Genomic DNA, 22,163 nt, shown 5'->3' on the forward strand with positions numbered 1-22,163 from the left:
TCAGTGCCCAGCAGTGTCCCAACAATAAAGTGTGTCAGTGCCCACCACAGTGCCAGAGCCCACCAAAGTGCCTATCAGTGCCCAGCAGTAACACCTGTCAGTACCTCATCATCAGTGCTGCCCATCAGTACCACCTATCAGTGCCCATTACTGCTGCCTGTCAGTGCCCATCAATTCTACATATCGGTGCCAACTCTTCAGTGCCCATCAGTGAAGGGGGAAAACAAAATTTTATGACAAAAACTAAGAAAAACTTTAAAAAAAAGTGGGTCTTTTTTAGTTTGTTTAGCAAAAAATAAAAACCGCAGAGGTGATCAAATACCACCAAAAGAAAGCTGTATTTGTGGGAAGAAAGTAATGACATTTTTAGTTTGGGTACAGTGTAGCATGACCGCGCATTTGTCATTCAAAGTGTGACAGCGCTGAAAGCTGAAAATTGTCCTAGGCAGGAATGGCCGAAAGTGCCTGGTATTGAAGTGGTTAATATATTGAGAGTCACATGTGGATACTCTTAAGTGGTGTGGGCAGCAATCACATTATACCCAATAGCAGGCAAATTACATTAGTAATATTGTACCGATTATATATTTTTTCACTAATTGATTAGTAGTCCTGTAAAAGAAACTCATAAAAAAAGTTTTACAATTCCAGCGCCCTCAGAATTCTGGCAAACTAGTCAGGCCATCAAGCAGGATATAAATCACAAGGCACACGTATTCAGGAAGCTGCCAGCCTAGTTTTGCCAATTACACACAAAAGCCACGCATATGGGTTCATTCAATAACACTGTGCCAGTATGAAAGCTGTGCTATAGCATCCAATCAGTAATCAATTCCCATCCGGGGACCTGGGCCCTTTTCACTATTCTGTGCACTACGGTATAGAATACAGTCCCAATAATTAGGGAATTACATTTATAATGGGTGCAAGGATCACTATATATATATATATATATATATATATATATATATATATACACATATATATACACATACACATACACATACACATACACACACACACACACATACACATGATTAGGCTGGAAATAAAGTGATCTGCAAAGTCCAGAATATTTGAATGTTAAAGAGAAGTATGTCTGTAAGCTACTACTAGTAAAAAAAACAAATGTATGTTACTGATAAAATATGCAAAAATACATCATCTCTTTTTTCATTAAATACAATCTGTGTATATAGATTCCTGTAAATAAATGCAATAAAGGAAATGCCTTTAAATAGAAAAAAAAAATGCAGCTGTATACTTACATTGTAAGTGGAACGCAAACCATATGGATTAAGAAAAAGGAAGAGAACATGTGTAGCTGGAAGCAAAAGGGTGGAGAAGTGTGGCAGTGGGTGGGGAGTAACCCTTTTGCCGCCAAATGTATCTAAGCTTCTTTGCATATTAGTATCTGTAATCTCTACACCAGCGTTTCTCAACTCCAGTCCTCAAGGCACCCCAACAGGTCGTGTTTTCAGGCTTTCCATTCTTTTGCAGAGGTGATTTGATCAGTTTCACTGCCTTAGTAATTACCACAGCTGTTTCATCTGAGGGAAATCCTGAAAACATGACCTGTTGGGGCGCTTTGAGAAATGGAAATGAGAAACACTGCTCCTGTGAGGGCTGACAAAAAACATATCCCTTTGTTTTAAATCTAATACATAAAATGTAGCTGTTGTTCCTCCCATAGCAGAAGTCCACCCAACAGGTCGTACCGGTGTTCCTGATTGATGACAGCGACATGGCAGCTGGGGTCGGGCAACCACTCATCTTGACTTAGCCCCGGTCCACACTTCGAATAAGCAGTGAGTTCTGTGTGGATTCTGCACCACATGCAAATCGCACCCCGTTCCTGCGAAAATGATGCGGGTGTGTATGCTAACCCTGAAATCAGTTCACAAAATGCAGTATCGGATTGCATGGATATGAACACCCATGCGATCCAATTCTGGTGCGGGCAAAAAAAAGGTTTCTGTGCGTTTTTGGTGCGAATTCAGTGTGATTTAAGCCATACAGAATAATGGCTCAAATCGCATTATTGAAGATTTGCATGTGATTTGAACAGAAATGCGGTGCGATTCCTGTTGTGTTATAGTTAGCATTGCTTCTGAGCATGCGTGCTTGTACTTTGGAGTTTTGTCCGCAGGATTTGTGTACCCACGATCGGATAATCCGACAACACACATTTGTTGGCGGAAATTTTTAAAGCATGCTATCCCACATTTGTTGGCGGGAAAATCAGACAACAATTGTCCGATGAAGCATACAAATGGTCGGATTTTCTGGCAACAGCCTGCCATCACACAATTCCCGCGGGATAATCCGATCGTGTGTACGAGGCTTAAATCTGCTAATTCATCTAACACGCCCCTTCCCTAGACTGACAATGCTGCTGTCCAAAGGTGTCCCCTGTGGAGGCACTCTAATACAGCAGGTATTTTACTGGCCGGATCACCAGGTGAAAGCAGAAGGAAGAAAGCCTAAAAAAGGAAACAAATGCAGCCACCGCATCTAATGATTGGCAAGATGCAATATATGCAATTATTTGTTTTGGGTTTAATACCATTTTAAACCCCAAAAAGCATGCATTATATTGCAGCACAAACATTCTTAGATGTGGTAACTGCATTCTTTTTATTTATTTTTTGGTCTTTTTTTCCCCTTGTGATGTGGCCAGAAAGTCTGGTATGTTTCAACTTCCTTTAATCACTTCAGCCCCGGAAAGATTTACCCCCTAATGACCAGGCCATATTTTGCGACACAGACCTACGTTACTTTAAAGTGGATGTAAACCCACTCTCATCCTTTCTAAACTACTGCCATAGTGCTGATCTATAAGGATATACATGCCTCCTGCATGTGTCCTTACCTGTCAAATGTCTCCTCTCTGTCTGTTATAAGAACTGAAAAACTGCAGATTCTGTGGGTGGGTCTGTTGTCTGGAGCTCAATAGGTGGAGTCGTGATGTTAGTAGACTCCCTGCCCTCCTCTACACTCCCCTTACACTGAATTCTGCTATAATCACTGACATTCAGTCAAAATCCAGAAAAGTAACCAAATGATTTCAGAAAAAGGGTGGGAATTAAAAAATAATGCCTGTCTCCAGGCTAGTGCATGACATATGTAAATAACCTGTCACTCCCAGCAAGGGGGCGGAATGGACTAAGGTTTTTTCTCTGTAAGTCCGTTTTATTTCACTGAACAATAAAAGAGGATTGCTCAGAGCTGGATTAACTCTGTGTGGCAAGACTGGGCACAGATGATAGGAAATCATATACTCTACATTGTGACAGCAAAAAAACAAAACAAAAAAAAATTCGGGTTTACATCCACTTTAACTGACAATTGCGCGGTCATGCGACGCTGTACCCAAATAAAATTGATGCCATTTTTTCCCACAAATACAGATTTCTTTTGGTGGTATTTGATCACCTCTGGGGTTTTTATTTTTTTGCGCTATAAACATGGTTTTAGACCAGCTAGAAAACAGCAATAATAAATTAGAATCACTTGCAGAATTGAGCGATAGTGATTCGTGGGGAAATTCATCATCAGACGCTGAAAATGACAACAGCGACAATTCTGCAACTGAGTGTTTTTGATTTGATTACAAAAAATAAAATGTATTATTATTATATTATTATTTGTTATAATTATTTATAGCTATTTATTATATTATAATTTATGTTTTTGTGTTTCAAACTATCATACCCGTGGTGTCTACTAGACTCTTGTTTGGACAGATTTAAGTGAGTTATTCCTAAGAATTACAGGCCTACAATATTAAACGCCAAATTTCCATGCAAAACAATTGTACCGCTTTGAGCACCAAAAATCTGACATAATCATACCGCCAGGGAGGTTAAGCAAAGAAATCAGTATTTGGAAGTTTTCAGATATGTAGACCTCTAAGTATATTATTACTCCAATATGAGGTGAGGTGAAAACATATGCTGCCATTAATGACCTTCCAAAAAATTCTAGTTGCCTGGCTGCCATGATGAGGTTCACATCACTGTGGGTTAGAAATTTCAAACCGGCAATGCAGTCCGACTTCAGGGGCCATTTTATAGACATCAATGCGGGTTCCTGCACAGATGTCTATACAAATTGCCCCCCTGAAGTTGCCAAAAGTAGTACAGTCAGCGCCGCATCGATTCAAACGGTGCCATTGCTGGTAATAGCCGCTGCATGCCAAATCGGACCAATGTGAACCTAAGCTAAAACTTATGCACTCGGAGGCGTGGTTTGGATATGGCCGAGTGAGGACGTGTGCCTGAGGAGCTCCCGGTCTGACCCGTCCTTACCCAGCTTTATAGGCAACATATCTACTTGTTTTACCCGGAGTGACATATTGCTTGCTAGGTTCTACCTGCTAGGAGAGATCCCGGGGCCCGGAGCCCGGAGAGGAGAGGGGTTTACAGGTTAGGGTCCATGGGGCCATGTTGAAGACTTTCTGGGACTCTGTAGGGGCAAGGACCTGGTTTATCTGGAAGAGTTCAATGGGGATCAGCCCGCCGGGGTGGTTGGGTTTAAGTATTAATGTTTATGATGTCTCATATTCAGTGGTCTCTTCGGTTTAAATGTTATTACTGTTTTCATAGAGTTATGCATATACATGTCTGAGGCCCCGTACTCACAACCAAACATGTCTGCTGAAACTGGTCCGCGGACCAGTTTCAGCAGACATGTTTGGCCGTGTGTAGGCCCGAGCGGACCATTTTCGGGCGGATCGGACAGGTTTCCAGCGGACAACTGTTTCCTGGACTTGCTTTAAAGCAGTCCGCTGGAAACCTGTCCGCCCGGACATGTACGGTCGTCTGTACAGACCTATGGTACATGTCCGTCCGCCCGCCATCCCTCGCATGCGTCGAATGACTTCGACGCATGCGTGGAAGCATTTTAAAGGCAGGCCGCCCACGTCGCCGCGTCATTGTCGCCGCGACACCGCGGACACGCCCCACGTATTGTTTACACGCGGACTTCTGTTCGATGGTGTGTACAGCCATCGAACAGAAGTCCCCGGGCAGACATGTCCGATGAAAACGGTCCGCGGACCGGTTTCATCGGACATGTCTGCTCGTGAGTACAAGGCCTTAAAGTAGATTATATGTAATATATGTTTGTCTGGCTGGGGGGGCGGAGCGGATTGGGAGGTTCCACCCTTGATCTACTCCTACCTCTTCCCAATTAGGACGATGAATTCACCCTGGGTGAGCTAGGGAATGCTTCTATACAAACTGATTGTTTGTACATGTACGATTTGGTTAGTCCGTTTGGTGACCGTCTTATTTGACGGTACAAATTCTCTTACTACCTCTCCTTTCTTCTCTCTCTACTTCTATTCTTTTCTATTCTCGACATCCTTCTGGGGCTCTTGTATCCCCCCCCCCTGACCTGAGGGACGATGGACCACATCAACATTTTCTCGCTAAATGCGAAAGGGCTCAACATACCCGAAAAACGTCGGATGCTCCTGAACGACCTTAGGAGAGTTCATGCTGATGTAGCGTTCATTCAGGAAACAAATTTCAGGACGGGTTACCCTACTTACCTCAAGAACCGCTTCTTTCCGTACGCATATCATGCCACGAATGCGGCCGCCAAATCTAAAGGGGTTTCTATACTTGTATCGGGGAAAGTGCCCTGGACATGTACCGACACACTATTAGACCCCGACGGAAGATTTGTATTTATTAAAGGTTTGATCGGGGACGTGAAGGCGACACTGGCCACAATATACGCTCCCAATGACCATCAAGACACGTTTGTTCATCGGGTGTTAAAGCGGTTAGCGGATTTTCCGGGAAGGTTTGCTTTTCTTGGGGGGTGACTTGAACATGCCACTTGCACCAGCGGTGGACACCTCCTCAGGTACCTCATCTCTGAGCGTGGGTGCACACAAGCGTATATCATGGAATCTTCATGATGCCCAGTTGATAGATGTCTGGCGGCTGCACCATCACGGAGAACGAGATTATACCTTTTTCTCTTCTCCGCACAAGGTCTATTCGAGAATAGATTATATGTTTGTCCCTCACAATCAGTTAGAGGGGGTCTGCAATATTGACATAGGTAATATCACGTGGTCGGATCACGCGCCCGTCACCATGCGCTACTGCCTGTCACCTTCAGTGTTCCTGACATCTAGATTTTGGAGGCTGAATGAGAGTCTCCTGCAAGATCCGACAGTGCTGTCGGATGTCACGAACGAAATGAAGCATTACTTTCGAACAAATGACACTGCGGAGTGCGATCTGGGAATCCTGTGGGAAGCCCATAAGGCGGTCATACGGGGAATATTAATTAAACATGGCGCAAGAATTAAAAAAGAGCGGGAACAAACATTACTCGAGCTGCTGCGCAAGATACAGGACGTAGAAGCAAAGCATAAACGCACACCGGAAGCCTCCCTGGAAGTAGAACTGATGTCCCTCAGGAAACAGGTTGTAGATCTGTTACAATACAGAGCCAAGGCAGCATTGCAGGTCTGTCAGAAGCTTTCATATAAGTCGGTAGACAAATGCGGGAAGTTGTTAGCTAGAACAGTCAGGAAGCAGCAGGTCAACGCATAAATCCCCCAGATCATAGCCCCCTTGGGTCAGCGGAAGTCCACACCGTCCCAAATAGTGTCAGAATTCAGAGACTTTATTCCTCCCTTTATAACCTCCCAGTGACTACCCCAACCGAATCCACAGTACGAGACAATATCTCGGCTTCACAGATCCCCCAACTGTCGGCGGAGGCGTGGGTGGGACTGGAAGACCCCATTACAGTGGAGGAATTACAGCGAGCGCTGGGCGGGATGAAACCGTGCAAGGCACCGGGCCCGGACGGGTTCACACTCCAATACTATCGAAGACTTCTGACACTTTTAGGCCCTTACATGGTGAAGATGTTCAACGGTTTAGGGAGACGGTGGGCGGCTTCCTAGAGATTACTCTCAGGGCACATATATCCCTTATACCGAAGGAAGGTAAAGACTCAGCAGCGTGTGGCAGCTAGAGTCCTATTTCCCTCCTTAATATTGATCTTAAGCTTTTCACTAAGATTTTGGCCAACAGAATGTCTCAGTTTATGCCAAACCTGATTCATTTGGATCAGGTGGGATTTGTTCCGGGCCGCGAGGCGAGGGACAATACCACCAAAGTGCTCAACCTCGTTCATGTGGTCAACACGAGGAAGACCCCCTGTGTATTCCTTAGCACTGACGCAGAGAAGGCATTTAATCGGGTAAACTGTGTTTTCCTGTGCTCTATCCTCGAGAGGATTGGTATAGGGCACAAAATGTTACAGTGGATTCTTAGCATCCATTCCACTGCTTCGGCTCAAGTCAAAGCAAACGGAATCCTCTCGGAACCATTCCAGATAACAAATGGTACAAGGCAAGGCTGTCCGCTCTCGCCCCTTCTTTTTGCACTGGCCTTGGAGACCTTTTTGTGCACTGTAAGGTATAATCCAGACATATCGGGGGTGACGGTGGGAGGAGGCCAGTACAAAATCTCTGCCTATGCGGATGACCTTCTATTTTCACTAACTAACCCGACAGTGTCTCTCCCGAACTTACTTAAGGAATTTGACAGGTACGGGAGGCTCTCTAACCTGAAAATCTATTTTGACAAGTCAGCTGCTATGGGGCTTAATATACCCACAAGTAGACTGCACTCGTTACAAGCACACTTTGGATTTAAATGGTCTGACACCTCCCTTTCTTACCTGGGTACCCTGATCCCTAAAGATTTGAAACGCACATTTGAGTTCAATTTCCCACCTCTCCTGACCAGAACCAGATTGCTTTTGGAGGATTGGGCCGGGGGCCTGCACTCCTGGTTCGGCAGGTGTAATCTTTTGAAAAAGACCATCCTCCCGAAGTTTCGCTATTTGTTCCAGGCCCTACCAATTCGGATTCTGTCCCAGTATTTTAAACAGGTGAATTCCCTCTTTACCAGGTTTATCTGGGCGAAGTCTAGGCCTAGACTGAAGAGGCAATATCTTACTTTGCCTAAACGTTTTGGAGGGCTGGCTCTCCCAGATGTACGGCACTACTATTTGGCAGTTAATTTGGGACGCATAATAGACTAGAACCGTCATGGCAAAAATAAAATGTGGACACAATTAGAACAAGCGCAGTCCGCTGCCACGGTGGGAAAGGCCGTCTGGTGTTACGATAGACTGCCCCCAGAACTGAAACTGCAGTGATAGGCACTACTCTCCAGATAGGCTTCTCTACGATATTCACGAACGCTCTGTCCTCTAGGGAATCCCCTTTGTATCCGATACTGGGCAACCCTGCTTTCCCTCCCGGATTGGATGGGGCGGCTCTTGAAACACTTCGGTAGGGCCGAAACAACTAATCGATTAATCGACAACTAATCGATTATGAAATTAATCGATTACAATTTTCATAATCGATTAATCGGCCAGTAACATAATGGGGGTTAAAACTACTAAAATTAGCCATTTATAGTACAAAAAAGCAAATTGCTACTGTAAATATTACTTTCACTGTCCCACAGTAAAAAAATGAACCCCTTACAGTAGCGATTATTTGCTCTTTTTGTACTTATTTTTGTTTTTTTAACCCCATTATGTTACTAAACATCTCAGGCCTGGGTCACATCTGTTTTTTGGTACTTTTTGCAGAAACACACTACAGTTCATTTACATGTTTTCCTATGGGACACGTTCACATCCATGATTTTTTTTCAGCTGCTGCGTATTTGCAAAGGGCAAGGACTTTTTAACGCGAAACGGTGCTATTTTGTTTTTTTTGGTTCAATATACTTCAATGGAGAAGCTGCAGAAAAGCATTTAATGTGTTTTTGCGGCAATTTGTGTTTTGTAATCTGCCAAACAACAAATTGGCCCAAAAAAATGTATTTTTTTTTTTAAGGCTATTATCCGATTAATCGAAACATTAAATCGGCCAACTAATCGATTATGAAAATAATCGTTAGTTGCAGCCCTACACTTCGGACATCGGGCAGGGACCAAGCTGCCATTTTCTGACTGACAATCACTGGCCCTCGGTGGTCACATTGACCGACGATAGTGGCCAGTTTCGGCTTCCCTTCTGGAATGCAATCAGGCGCAACACAATTGTGATCTGACAACGTTTGAGGATTACTGTGGTGGGGAAGGGATGGTACTTAATGTCCTGTCCAAAACCTATGACATGCTTAACTCCCCAGCGGAACAACCCTAGTTGCACTTTTTACTAAAATGGGAAACAGACCTGCAGTGCTCGTTCACCGACACCCAGAAGAAATTATCGGATTCTCTCTAAAAACCTCTATCTGCACAAAGATTCAGGAACTAAATTATAAGATTTTGACCCGATGGTACCACACTCCCAGTCGCCTTCATAGGTTTTTTCCGGCCACCACAGACAGATGCTGGAGATGTCAGACGGGGGAGGGGACACTCCTTCACCTCTTCTGGTCTTGCCCTCTACTGCAGCACTATTGGACGACGGTCCGCACGGTCACTCAAAAATTCACAGACCATCACATTTTGGATGACCCAGCCGCTATCTTGCTTCATGCTACTACACTTCCGGCTCGGAGTTAAAAAAAAGTCCATTGTGAGACACCTCTTGAATGCAGCCAAGGCCTGCATTCCACTTTTATGGAAGAACACTTGTCCTCCGACTGTGGCGATGTGGCTGCGTAGGGTGGAGGAGATCAGAAGACTGGAGGACTTAGTCCATTCGGCTCAAAACAAACAGGAACAAGACTCCCAGGCATGGCTGCTTTGGACCATGTTCATATACTCCGATGAAGGGGTGGCTATGTTGGCCACTTGAGCGACAGCATATGACAATTAGAGTAGGTGCCACACCTTTCCTGTGTGGTCTGAGCCCCTCAGGCCCCCCCCCCCTCTTCTCTTTCCCCCCTGCTTAACTCTCTCCCTCTCTCTCTCTCTCTCTCTCTCTCTCGGTCTTATTACACTCTTATTTCTTTATCTTACATGCACACAAGTGCCAGGTATAGGGCATCAAGGGATATTAAGTGATGTATTGGTGGTGTGGGCCTGTGTTTTATGTCCAGGTCAGGAGCTGCTTTGATGTGGAATAATGTAAGTCCGCCAGGTGGGACTCCAGTGAACAGTTACGTTATACACTCACGGCTTGCCTAGTAGCTACCTACCGCACCATTATTGTGGTTAGTGTTGTGCCACCCATGTACCTGTGTATGTCAATTGCTGAATTTTGTACTGTAATGTACTTTCTCTGTTCTTTCTTCTGTTTCATTTTCGTTTTGGAAACAATAACATTTATATTTGGAAAAAAAAAAAAAATTATGCACTCACATTTTTTGGTGTCCTGGCGAGAAATACCCCCTATCGAAAAATTCCCGGACGGAACTGCACATATGCCGCACATGCGCAGAACGGACCCTCAGAACAGCTGCGTTTACATGTTGTCTCATTTTGCCGAGGCACGTTCATGTAGGAGAGGGGCGGATATTTTGATGATGGGCAGTGCTGCGGGCAGAATTTTTATCGATGGCCAAACAAATCTACTAAAGAAATCTTTATCTAATATACAAAAAGCCATCCTTCAATTGACTAAACACGCCTGCAAACGTTAAAAATGAATAGCAGATAAAGATTTATTTTGCAGATTTCTTTGGCCATCGATAAAAACTCGGCGCACCTTCAGTAATAAATCATATAGTGGGATGTCAAATCGCTAATGATGATATAATTAGTGTACAACATAAATCTTATATTTGCTTCAGAGGAAGAGGAAATTATTTCCAAAAGACCTGTTCATGCAACACATTTTGGCGATTCTGCTACTTTTCCCCACACCCACCCCCAAGGCATAAGACATTAATCTGTTTACTTGCCAAAATTCCACACTATCTAATAGCATGAACAGTAATTGAAAACGTCACACCAAGCTCTGATCTCATGTAATCTCGCTCTGCTTTTATTTTTTATTAAATAAAAGTAATAATATTCAACAAATATTCGGACAAATCACCTGTGTAGAGCTGCATGCCCCAGGTACCCGTGTCTAGTGATGATTATAGTTCGGCATTTGTAAATTGGGACTAATATGTTGTTGCTTCATTGTATTATCTCAATTGTTTATACACTATATTCTATATAAAGTATGTGCTTCATGCATAAATAACCCAGGCATGGTTTCCTTTTTTTTTTATTTGACATTGTTAGTTAGTGGTATTTTTATTCTTCCTTTACAGTTATGATGTTTTAATTAAATAATAGGGTGGAGGCAAAGCCATTTTTGAACAGGGGACACTTGTTGACTATTTCTGCCTCTTATGCAAAAAGCAGTGGAGCAATGACCAATTAGAATTTACATTTCAAAATCTTATGCTGCGTACACACGGTCGGCATGAAAAAATATGACATTTTTAAAAACGTAATTTAAAATCATCGTGTGTGTGCTTCACATCGTTTTTCGGCTTCTGAAAAACTTAAAAAAAAAATTCGAACATGCTGCATTTTTTAATGTCGTTTTTTAAAATGTCATTTTTCGGGTTGTAAAAAATGATCGCGTGTGGGCTAAAACAACGTTTTAAACCCGTGCATGCCCAGAAGCGAGTTTTATGAGACGGGACCGCTCGTTCAGGTAAAACTACCGTTCATAATGGAGTAAGCACATTCATCACGCTGTAACAGACAAAAAAGCGCGAATCGTCTTTTACTAAAAAGGAATTCCCCTTCAGAGTGCCGTGGTACGTGTTGTACGTCACCGCGCTTTGTTCATCATTTTTTTAAAACGATGGTGTGTGGGCAACATCGTTTTTAATGATGAAGTTGGAAAAACTTTGTTTTTTGGACATGCTGAAAAAACTCTTATTTTTTTTCATGCCGAAAAACGACCGTGTGTACGCTGCATTAGAGTAGAGGTGGGCAGACTTAAAGAGTATGTAAATCTAACAATTCATACGCTTAATATGTGCCTGGTGTGCCATGTCTAAATGACACATGCCCCTTAAAGCGAAGTTCCACCCAAAAACTGAACTTCGGCTTTTTGTAATCCTACACCCCTCCGGTGTCATATTTGGCACCTTTCAGGGGGGAAGAGGGAGCAGATACCTGTGTAATCCAGGTATTTGCTTCCACTTCCAGGCACAGATCACCGCGGTGAACTACACCACATCCGGCGCCTACGTTGCCCACCCCGCTGTCTTCTGGGAGACACACGGGTCCCAGAAGACAGCAGGGACCAGTATGATTGCGCAGCGCGACTCACGCATGCACAGTAAGGAACCAGGAAGTGAAGCTGTAAGGCTTCACTTCCTGATGCCCTAACCGAAGAGGGAATAATCGGCTTTGGGTGCCGACATCAGGGCCGTCTTACTGAGCGGGCACAACTGGGCACAGACCGGGGGCCCCATGTTCACCTGGGGCCCCAGAGCCGGACAAATTGCCCCCCCTGAGAATGCGGGTGAGAGATGGGGTTGCGGGTGAGAGACGGTGGTTGCCACCTGTACAAGCTGTGCCTGGGCTTGTGTCCTCCAGCCAGTGTGGGAAGTACCTGCAGCCCTCCATCATCCACCCCCCCCCCCCCCGTGGCTGGATGCGGTCTCATACTTTCCGTGTGCCGCGGCCGCCAGCAGCACTAACTCTCCGCCCCCTCCTGTGGTGTCAGTGATGACTGCTTCCTCCCTCCCCATCACCCGCCCCCTCCTGTGGCTGGATTGCACTGATGCGCTCTCTCCCGCCACCGGCACCCCATGCCTTCAGTGGTGAGCGATCCCGAGTCGCCCATTGTCGGACCCCCCCCTTAATGTGCAGATCAGCAAAGCAGCACGCTCCCCCTTCTTCCCCCACTCCAGAAGGGCCATGAGACCCCCCCTCTCCTCTGTCAGCTCCTCATCTTCTCTGCCAGACCCGCCCCCTCCTCTCTGCCAGACCCCCCTCCTCTCTGCCAGACCCCCCTCCCCTCTGCCTGACCCCCCCCCTTTTTGCCTGACCCCCCCCCCCCCCTCTTTGCCTGACCCCTCTCTTCTCTGCCAGAATCCCCTCCTCTCTGCCAGACCCGCCTCCTCTCTGCCAGACCCCCCCCTTCTCTCTGCCAGACCCCCCCCTTCTCTCTGCCAGACCCCCCCTTCTCTCTGCCAGACCCCCCCCTTCTCTCTGCCAGACCCCCATCTTCTCTGTCAGCTCCCCATCTTCTCTGCCAGACCCCCCTCCTCTCTGCCAAACCCCCATCTTCTCTGTCAGACCCCCATGTGGCAACGTGTGGCAGGTGACAATCCGTAACGTGTGGCAGGTGACTTGGCAAGTGACAATCTGCATCTGGTGACAGGCGACGTGGCAAGTGACACGCTAAATCTGGTGACAAGGAACCAGTGGCAAGTAACATGCTAAATCTGATGACAGGGGACGGGTGGCAAGTGACACGCTGAATTTGATGACAGGTGACGGTGGCAAGTGACACGCTGAATCTGGAGGCAGGTGATGGTGGCAAGTTGAATCTGGTGGCAGGTGACGGTGGCAAGTGACAGGCTGAATCTGGTGGCAGGTGACGGTGGCAAGTGACACGCTGAATCTGGAGGCAGGTGACGGTGGCAAGTGACACGCTGAATCTGGAGGCAGGTGACGGTGGCAAGTGACACACTGAATCTGGTGGCAGGGGACAGTAGCAAGTGACACGCTGTAAAGTAGAAATATTGTACTTTCATTCTTGAGAGTAGGTGCGTAAATTGGGGCAAGCTTGTAGGGGCCCCATAGCATTACTTTGCCCAGGGGCCCATGATGCTATTAAGATGGCCCTGGCCGACATCACGGGCGACCTGGACAGGTAAGTGTCCTAATATTAAAAGTATGCAGCTGCAGTATTTGTAGCTGCTGACTTTAAAAAAAAAAATTAAAGGAAAAAACCTAAGATTTACCCACAATCCCATATTATTCTCACACAGTTAAGAAGGAGAATGAGAATCTGCTGCTGTTAAAAAGGTACTGTTATAATCAAGCTAAATCATATATTATTATGCTATATGTTATAAGATCATTTATTATTTATCTATTTACTGTGAAATTACTAATTTGAAGTTATAACTTCAAACTTCAGTAATTTGTCCGTTAATCCACCTGCTTGAGAACAGTTTTTGAAAATATTGTAAATTACCTTAAAAATTAATATATAATAAATTATTTGTATATTACTTATGGTAATTAACCCCTTGCCACCCAGGCCAATTCTGACACTTCTCTCCTACATGTAAAAATCATCATTTTTTGCTGCGAAAATTACCCAGAACCCACAAACATTTTATATATATATATATATATATATATATATATATATATATATATATATGTTTTAGCAGACACCCTAGGGAATAAATGGTGGTCGTTGAAACTTTTCATGTTACACTGTATTTGCGCAGCAATTTTCCAAACTGTTTCATGAATGTAAAACAAAAAAAGTTAACCCGATTTTTTTTTGTATAATGTGAAAGATGATGTTACGCCAAGTAAATAGATAACTAACATGTCACGCTTTAAATTTGCGTACACTCGTGGAATGGTGACAAACTTAGAAATCTCCATAGTCTACGTTATTTTTTTTTACAAATGACATGTTTAGAGTTACAGAGGAGGTCTAGTGCTATAATTATTGCTTTCACTCTAACGATTGTGGCGTATGTAACCTGTGTGTATCTGGCTCTTTTTCTAGCCAGTGTCTCATCAGCCTATGACCTCACTGCACATCCCTGGAGAGCACAACATGGTCAGTTCTCTAGCTATGCTGGGAACTCGACCTGCTGTCCTCCAATGATTAGACTTTTCCTGACACACACACCCTGCAAAGGCTTTCACTGGGAAGCTCAGTGTGCTCCTGTTTCTCCTCCCAACGGCAGATCCAGGGGGGGGCAACAGGGAAATTGCCCCCCCCCCGAGACAATCATGTCACATTGGCTTTTAAAAACTGCTTTGCGGTGCCTGCAGCTGCCGCTGCCGAGTCTCTCACTCTCCCATCACCAGGGCCGGACTGGCCCAGCCCGTTAGGCTGCCTGTCCTGAGGCTGCTTTGAGCTGTAGCTGACTGCAGCGCTCCCCCTCTCTCCTGTGTGTATCACACCGGGCATCTCTCGCTGTGTGTGAGAGCTGGGTCTGTGTTCGGCTGTGCTGCCTGTGCTAGACCTGCTTGTGTGATAGTAGATGGAACACTGATTGAATCAGTGTTTTGTCTATCACACAAGCCTGTCTAGGGGGGACCATGCTAGAGCACACTGCCCTGCCGAACACAGACCTACAGCTCCTGTTTGTTCCATGACACACGTCGGGAGAGGAGATACCTGCTGCGTGTGATCATATACAAAGTGGGGCTGCATTAATATACAAAGTGGGGCTGCATTCATATACAAATAAGGACTGAATTCATAGACAAAGTGGGACTGCATTCATAGACAAAGTGGGACTGCATTCATAGACAAAAGTGGGACTGCATTCATAGACAAAAGTGGGGCTGCATTCATAAACAAAAGTGGGGCTGCATTAATATACAAAAGTGGGACTCCATTGATATACAAAAGTGGGGCTGCATTTATATACAAAAGTGGAACTGTATTTATATACAAAAGTGGGGCTGCATTTATATACAAAAGTGGGACTGCATTCATATACAAAAGTGGGGCTGCATTCATATACAAAAGTGGGGCTGCCTTTATATATACAGCGGGGCTGCATTCATATACAAAAGTGGGACTGCATTAATATACAAAAGTGGGACTGAATTTATATACAAAAGTGGGACTGCATTCATATACAAAAGTGGGGCTGCATTTATATACAAAAGTGGGGCTGCATTTATATACAAAAGTGGGGCTGCATTTATATACAAAAGTGGGACTGCATTTATATACAAAAGTGGGGCTGCATTTATATACAAAAGTGGAACTGCATTCATATACAAAAGTGGGGCTGCATTCATATACAAAATTGGGACTGAATTTGTATACACAAAAGTGGGGCTGCATTCATATACAAAAGTGGGGCTGCATTCATATACAAAAGTGGGACTGCATTCATATACAAAAGTGGGACTGCATTCATATACAAAAGTGGGACTGCGTTCATATATACAGTGGGGCTGCATTCATATGTACAGTGAGGCTGCAATGATAGGCACTGATGAGGCTGCATTGATCTCTTGTACCATGTCTTCAGTCTCTGACCATCTCTTGTACCATGTCTCCAGTCTCTGACCATCCCTTGTACCATGACCATCCCTTGTACCACGTCTGCAGTCTCTGACCATCCCTTGTACCATGTATGCAGTCTCTGACCATCTCTTGTACCAAGTCTGCAGTCTCTGATCATCCCTTGTACCATGTCTGCAGTCTCTGACCATCTCTTGTACCATGTCTGCAGTCTCTGACCATCTCTTGTACCATGTCTGCAGTCTCTGACCATCTCTTGTACCATGTCTGCAGTCTCTGACCATCCATTGTACCACGTCTGCAGTCTCTGACCATCTCCTGTATCATGTCTGCATTCTCTGACCATCTCTTGTATCACGTCTGCAGTCTCTGACCATCTCTTGTACCATGTCTGCAGTCCCTGACAATCGTCTACAAACTATGGGATAGATTTATGGCATTTATATTTAAATATTTTTTACTAGTAATGGCGGCGATCATTGATTTTTTAGCGGTACTGCAACATTGCAGCAGACACACCGGACACCTAATTGAGCTCTGTAAGCAACACCTTATTTTCCTGACGCATTCATGGCAGCACACACTGGGTTGTGACTCCGCCCCCACAACCTGACAGGATTGGTTAGCTATAAATTTGAAGGGGAGACGCCCCGCACCATTCTCTTTTTTTATCCTCACCTGACAGATTGGACGAACAAGCAAGAAGCATGCCTCTTACCGCAGATCGCCCCAGCAGGTTCAGCCTCTCCTGTTTGGAAGTCCCTCCTGTACAGTCTCTAAATGAGCTTTATGGTGGGAACCCCCGTTCTGGTGGTCTCAGGGGCTCTGGAATTATACTGGCATATGTAGCAAGCTTTAAAGAAGCTTCAAATCTCGCAGTGGTCCCCACTTTCGCTCTGTCTTTCCTTCCAGTGCAGTGTGTGCTTCCACAAAGGTATTTGTATCATTACATTTGCCACCTAAGGTTAGTCCGTTTTGTACCTTTGCCTGCCTGTTGTTTTTTTCTCAGCTCTGCTGAGCCCTGTGGTTCCTCTGACACCCCATACTCTCGGGGTCACCGCCGCGTACCCCTCAGCGCTCTGCGCATGCACGCAGCTCAGTGATGATGCCGCCGGTCTCCTCTGCCCTCTTCCAAATGGCGGCGCCGTTTAAAAAAAAAAAAAAAAAAGGAAACAGTCCTATCGCTCTGTAGTTCTGGCTGCAGTCCTGCTGCTCTGCTCTACTCAGAGTGAAGATTGCACCAGGTGTGTGCAGGCTCGTCCCAGTTCAGCCTGGGCCAATTGATTACACAAAAAAATAAAAAAAATAGGAACAAATAGGATAGAAGATATAATACATTTATATATTAATTTATAACATATTATAGGAGAAAGTATATCCACAATTAAACAATTAATATAATCCAAAAAATAAAAAATAAAATAAGGATAGATATATGTATATAAATCATTATATTTAATAAATAGAAATGTTGGGGGGGGGGGACATATTGTAATGTTTTCCCTTCTTTCTTTTTTCCCACCTTTCCGGGCTGTCTCCCTGCTATCCTCATGGGGGCCACTGCCCTCGCAGACCACCATCAGCTGACCAGGTATAGAGGCCGTCCAGAAGGTGGTAAGTAGAGAAGAGACAAAAAAGAGAGCTTGGCCACTGACGCTACAGTTTTGGTAGCCCTATCGGGTCAAAAGACGCAAGTTTGCGGCACAGAGGGAGATTCTAGCCATGCTTCCGGTAAGAAGGCGCAAGAAGTCACTCAAGGTTACCCTCTTGCTTTCTTCAATCAAGGCATAGCCGCTCGCGTCACAGCCACTCCTGTCATAGTCGGTCCCACCGCAGACAATTACCTTCATCCCAGATGGAGCTATCTTACCCGCACCACAGCAAATGTTTGCCAAATATGCGGGGCGCCAGCCTTGCCAGGGGAATTGGCCTGCCGCTCGTGCTTCATTGAAGTAACCAAGGATTCAGAGGCCAGAGTATATACTGAGCTCCTAGGAGAATCGCACAGGGATCAATTGTGGGCGATCCTTCCCCAAGCACATCGCCCAGCACCCGGCCGTTACGCCAGGCTGCAAAAACCCTCTCTAAGAATGAGGAGTGTGAGCAGGCGTCGGACTGTCTCTTCTTTAGTTGAACCATTTGCCCATTCAGTCGAGGAAGCGATCGGCTGGGAAGGGGTTATGGCAGAACCTCTGAAGGTTCAGAAATATTTCCTGGTGCTGAAAAGGGGGTCCTGAATCATTTCCCTTCATCAAAGAGCTGGAAAACCTCATAAAGGATGAGTGGGGGAGATCGCATAAGCGGCCCAGTATGAGCAACAAGTTTGCAGATTGTACCCCTTGTGGGAGTCTAGGATCAATTCTTTGATCAATGCAACTACGGTCGATTCATCTTTAATGCGACTCGCTAGAGACGTTTCTCTACCGATTGAAGATGCAGTTACCATCCGGGACGTTCTTGATCGTAAAATCAATATAGAACTGAAGAAAGCCTGCTCCACGACAGGAGACGCTAGTAGGCCGGCTATCACCACGGCGGCAGTAGCTAAAACTATCGCTGCATGGGCGGCTAACATTGAGAATTCCATTCTAGAAGGAGCCGACCAGGGGAAGATATTCTCCTCCCTGCAGGGAAATTAAGTTGGCTTACGGCTCCTGAGGGGGCGACTTCATGACTGGGAAGAGCCTTATGGCTGAGACCCTGGATAGCGGAGACAGCATCAAAATCTACTGGTGCAAAACTCCATATGGCGGCTCAAGTGTATTTGGCACAAAGATGGACTTGGTCATCTCCAAGGTTACCGGGGGAAAATCCGGGCTGATTCCCTCCGATAGGAGACCAGAGCCCCAGAAGGGCCCCGCTTACAGACGCGATCTTCCTGTCAAGTACAGGGATGCTAGATCCTACCGTCCCGGCAGGAAATTTAGGAGGGACTGGAAGACTCGACCCTCCATGTATTTACAGTAAGCCAAGGCTATCACAGCCGGGGAACAGCAGAAGTCCTTTTTGAGGGTCCGTCTGCCCACCCAGCTCAGGTGGGCACCAGACTCAAGAGATTCGCTCGGATATGGGCAACTCGTATAACAGATTCATGGACACTATCCTCTATCAAGACCGGTCACAATTGGAAATTCATGGGCACATTGCCAGGGAACACATTCCAGCCTACCAAGTACCTCCACACCAGAAAGGGAGGGGGTTTTATTCCCCTTTAGTTCTGGTACAAAAAAAAAACAGGGGATCTACGTCCAGTCCTGGACCTAAAGAGGTTCAACAGACGATCAAAATAGAGGCCCTCAGATTGGAAAAGCCTTCAGTCCATTTTGTTGACAGTGGACGTGGGAGACTGGATGCCATCTCCTAGATTTTTCGGACGTTTACCTTCACGTCCCGATCATCCCGCCTTCCAGAGGTCCCTTCGGTTCTCAATCTATCAATCTCATTTCCAATTTTGATGCCCCCCATTCGGCATCGCCTCAGCACCCAGAGCATTCAGCAAGTCAGGGTGTTCCTAGGGGCAGAATAATATACCAGGTTGTACCGGGTGCAACTCCCTCAAGAGAGGCTGAAGCCCTTACTCCAGAAGGTACAGAATCTGCTATCATCCAGACGTCTACTGTCAGAGCCTGCCTCAGTACCCGGGGGTCCATGTCAACATCCATACCTTTGATACAGTGACCCCTGTGACACATGCAAGTCTTACAGAACTCCTTTCTCAGGCAGTGGAATGGAACGTCAATACTCCAAACCATTCACATCCCGAACTGGGTAAAGCAATTAGTATGGTGGTGGACACACCCGTCCAACCTCAGGGAGTCCATTCCAATAGTTCCCCCAAGTCCAGAAGTAGTAACATCGGACGCCAGCCAGGGGGGATGGGGTCCACACTATCTAGACCAAGTAGCCCAAGGACAGTGGCACTTTCGGGCTCAGGGCATAGTGTCAAATATTTTAGAGCTCAGAGCAGCCTTTCAGGCTCTCCTGGTTATTGCGCCTCTTCTAGAGGGGAAGAGTGTCCTGATCAGGATGGACAACAAGTAGCGGTGTCATGTATCCAGATACAGGGGGGCATCAGGAGTCGCACGCTTCAAGAGGAAGCTTGCCCATATTGGAAAGGGCACAAGTGCACCTGTTAGATCTATGGGCAGTGTACGTCCCGGCAACACAGAATTCGTTGGCCAACTACCTAAGCCGAGAGACACTTTCAAACAACGAATGGTCCCTGAACCAACAGGTATTCTCCATTCTTACGAAAACTTGTGGAATACCAGAAGTCGACCTAGCGGCCACGCCAAAGAACTCCAAGTGTCAGAGGTTCCTGTCCAGAGCCCACTTTCCATCAGCCGAAGGGACAAACTGCCTAGCTCTTCCATGGAGCTTCGAGCTGGGGTACATTTTTCTTCCAACTTCTCGGATTACAAGATTCCTGTCCCGACTTCGGAGGTCCTCAGCCACGGTTATTGTACTAATACCGTTACGACCGAGGAGGCCATGGTTTACGACCCTGCTACAACTAGGTACGCGGCCTCCAATACATCTTCCAGTAACCTGGGATCTCATACATCAGAGGCAATTCTTCCATCCAGCCCAGAGAAGCTGCATTTGCCAGCTTGGAAGTTGAGAGGGCTAGGTTAGGGGAACTAGGATACTCTCAGGAGGTAATATCAACCTTATTATAAGCTCTAAGGAGCTCCACTGATGTCACCTATACTAGGATCTGGGAGAGGTTCGTGTCGTCGCAGCAAAGAGATTGGAATCCCATCTCAAATTCTTGAATTTCTTCAGTCAGGGCTTAACAAGGGCCCGGGCCCGGGTACCCTGAAGGTGCAAGTATCCGCCCTTTCAGCATGACGGGTACTAGATGGGCTCTTCATCATCCGGTCACTCTGTTCCTCAGGGCCTGCGTAAGATCAGACCACCTAGGAGGCCAGCCTTTCCAACAGGGGATCTCTGTGTAGTACTCGAGGCCCTGTCCAATCCACCCTTTTCTCCATTCAACTTAGTCTCACCGTGGAACCTAGCTCTGAAGATGGCTTCCCGTATTGCGATCACCTCAGCTAAGAGGACGTCGGAGATACAAGCACTTATGGCTACGGAACCCCTATTTAGTGTTCTCCCCTGACAGAGTGGTTCTGAAGCCCTCAGACCATTTTTATCCAAGGGTAACTTCCTCCTTTCATTATAACCAGGACATCGTCCTTCCATCTTTTACTAATGAGAGGGGCGAGTCCCATGACTAGGATGTCAAGTCTACCATCTCCAGTTACTTCACAGCTACATCTCAGGAAGACGGATTCTGTCTTAATTATCCCACACGGGAGCAGACGAGGTCAGCCAGCTACCTCCCGTACCATTACCTCTTGGTTGTTAGTGCTATCGCGGAGACCTATTCCATCCAGCAACTTACGACTCCTAAAGAGCATTAGGGCTCATTCGACAGGGGCAGTGGCCACTTCTTGGGCAGCATTTTGCGGGATTTCACCGGAAACCATAGGCAGAGCAGCAACTTGGTCTTCCCAACACATCTTAATTTCTCACTACAGAGTGGATTCTGCTCTCCTGGCTACCGTCGACTTTGGCAGATCTGTTCTTAGAGCCAATTCCTCAGCGCTATAGAGAATAAATATTACTGTTTTCTTGCACCCTCCCGACTGGCGAGTTATTTCCCAGTGTGTGCTGCCATGAATGCGTCAGGAAAACGGAAAATTGTATACTCACCTTTCCGTAATTTTCCTTTCCTGACGCATCTTCATGGCAGCACACAGATGCCCGCCCTATTGTTTTATGATGATATATACAGAGAATGGTGCGGGGCGTCTCCCCTTCAAATTTATAGCTAACCAATCCTGTCAGGTTGTGGGGGCGGAGTCACAACCCAGTGTGTGCTGCCATGAAGATGCGTCAGGAAAGGAAAATTACGGAAAGGTGAGTATACAATTTTCCGTTTTCTGGCAGTGCCCCTCCCAAGACTAGACCCTGGATCCGCCCTTGTCTCCTCCCCCAGCTCTTA

This window comes from Rana temporaria, chromosome 1, assembly GCF_905171775.1.
Source record: "Rana temporaria chromosome 1, aRanTem1.1, whole genome shotgun sequence".
In the NCBI taxonomy this organism is placed as follows: domain Eukaryota; kingdom Metazoa; phylum Chordata; class Amphibia; order Anura; family Ranidae; genus Rana; species Rana temporaria.